Source organism: Penaeus chinensis, chromosome 24 (genome assembly GCF_019202785.1).
Source record: "Penaeus chinensis breed Huanghai No. 1 chromosome 24, ASM1920278v2, whole genome shotgun sequence".
NCBI lineage: Eukaryota > Metazoa > Arthropoda > Malacostraca > Decapoda > Penaeidae > Penaeus > Penaeus chinensis.
In genome coordinates, this window is record NC_061842.1 from 25,416,120 (window position 1) to 25,418,619 (window position 2,500).

The window sequence follows — 2,500 nt, forward strand, 5'->3', positions numbered from 1 at the left end:
GATGGCCTGAATTTAGATCCGAACGGCGATAGCCCATGAAATACGAGGCATTAGAGCGAAAACTACAGGTCTGCGAATAGGGGCAACGACTTGTAAAGGTGGGCAAGGAAGCGAATACATCTATTTCCTCGGTCGTTGCGGTTCTGATGCTTCCATGGACCATAAGGGTATGCAGAGGATCGGGGGTTTAAAAGGCTGTGGGTGGAAGCGCATTTCTCAAGTGGGTTTGCGAGTCCGAGGGCCCCTTATGGGTTCTACAGAGGCGTCGCTAAAGGTGATTTGTACATTTCTCTGTCATTACTAATAATCACTAGGTCAAAAATAGAATAAAAGTAGATAAAAACAAATAATTTTATCATATGAAGACTGAAAAAAAGAATAATGTAAGAGAGCATACACAAATTAATCACAGAAATAGAAACAGGGAAACAAGTTCACTATATCATAAAAAAAAACATGATTTGCAGAAGTAAAAGCAAGACGGAGAATCGCTATATTAACAAAAATCACGAAGCACAAAAAAAAACTCAATAGAATATCCTTAAGTCATAGATATGCAAATCACAGACAGGAAGAATCAGAATTGAACAAACTAAATCATAAACACACAACACACGAATCGACATTTTTTCCCATCGTAAAGCATAAAAAAATCTAAATAAACTACACCAAACCATGAAAAAAAAAACAAAATTCAAAAAATCCACATAAACCGCCGAGAGCAACGTTCCTCCATCATAAACCACCAGACCCCCCCCCCCCCCACCCCCCACCAAAAAAATAGAGAAAAAAAAAAGTTTGAAGAGCCCGAGTAAGAAGCAGGTGAGGCGAGTGCAGGTGTGGGAAGAGCAGTTCTTAACCTTGCTCGTCCTCCTCCGACCAGCCTGTCCGACCTGTTATGGAGCCACAGTGGGCGTGACACGATTAAGTGGGCGTCCCTAAGGGTCAACGTTTGACCGATTATTTTGATCCGCTGGATGGTAGTCGAAGTGTGAATTGTGGGATGTTTCGTCTCTCTGTTTCTGTTTGCCTCTCTCGTTCTCTGTCTCTGTCTCTCACTCCCTCTTCCTATCCCTCTCTCCTATCCTCTCCTCCCTCTCTTCTCTCCTTTCCTCTCCTCTCTTCTCTCCCTTCCTCTCCTCTCTCCTCTCTCTCTCTCTCTCTCTCCTACCTTCTTCCTTCTCCTCTCTCCTTTTTCATTTAAGTTCCTTTCGTTCGAGTATATATGTATCTCTCAACCTTTCGTCTTAAAGATACAGAAAAGGAAGGGAGGACTATACTAAAAAGGACATTGAAGCGATAACCGTAGCATGTTCCCCAGCATTATAATGACCCTAAAAAACAGTAATAAACGATACCTTGTATATTAACCCTTAATAATACCAGACGTGGGGGTGGATCGAAGTGCTAAATCCATCGTGGTGTTGGTATAACTGAATATAATAATGGGTATTGAGTGAATATTGGAAACCAACAAGGACGCAACACTTTAAGGAATTTTGTAAGTAAAACGCGTCAGTTGAGATTGCTTAGAAGGTTGAAGTTGAGATTGATGATGAAAACAGTACATCTTCGGAAGACTATCCATCATATTTTGAAAATTACGATGAGTTAAATATACCGCTGCACAAAGCTGAAGACTTTGTTAGGGAGGCAGGTGATAAACATAACTTTTAACTATATATTGATTAATTTTATGGAAAACTGGAAAAAGGTAAATTAAAAATTGTGACAACGTAAGCAAGGGAAAAAGAAAAAAACAACAACAGTAATCAGGCTGAACTGAAACAAACAAACAAACAAATAAACATAAATTAACTACAAAATAGCCACCACGTATATAAAGAGCTTAATCGAAATTGTGCTGACGTGGCTCAAAACTTATAAAAGAAGGTACAGCCAATGTGATGAAATGTGTGGTGAAAGGTCATTTTGAGAGAGAGGACGACTGTGGTGATGAATGGTGATGATCAGTGATTTAGACGTTAGTATAGTTAGAAATCATGACTAAGATTTGAGATGCTGACTTCAGAGATAAAAGTCATCATTATCATTATCGTCATTAGCATCATTATCACCATTGCTATCACTATCATCAGTGTCATTATCAAAAGCCACACACAGCTTCTTAAACTGCGAATGATTTTAAGATATACCACGCACGCACACACACACACACACACACACACACACACACACAACACACACACACACACACACACACACACATTGGTCATCACAATCACAACTACTATTACCAACTACTAACATAATCAAAACCACAATGACTGGCAACATAAAACATCACCATAAATATATCACTACTTACCACCACAACCAATACCGAGAACGAACAGAACTGTCATCATACTCATTCTCGCTCTACCTTCGTCTCCCTCCCACAGAACGTGTACAGAAGGTCGCCAGTGACGTCTGTGGGAGACTCGGCTGCCCACAGACGTCGCCCACACAAATTATACCCTATTTTGTTGGAATTCGA

General features: G+C 40.2%; 1 protein-coding gene across 12 annotated transcripts in view; it reads right to left on the bottom strand.

Annotated features, from left to right (window-relative positions):
- LOC125038112 (CAP-Gly domain-containing linker protein 1-like) overlaps window positions 1-2,500 on the bottom strand; it is a 193,176-nt gene that overhangs the window by 123,101 nt on the left and 67,575 nt on the right. The gene's annotated exons all lie outside the window — the stretch shown is intronic.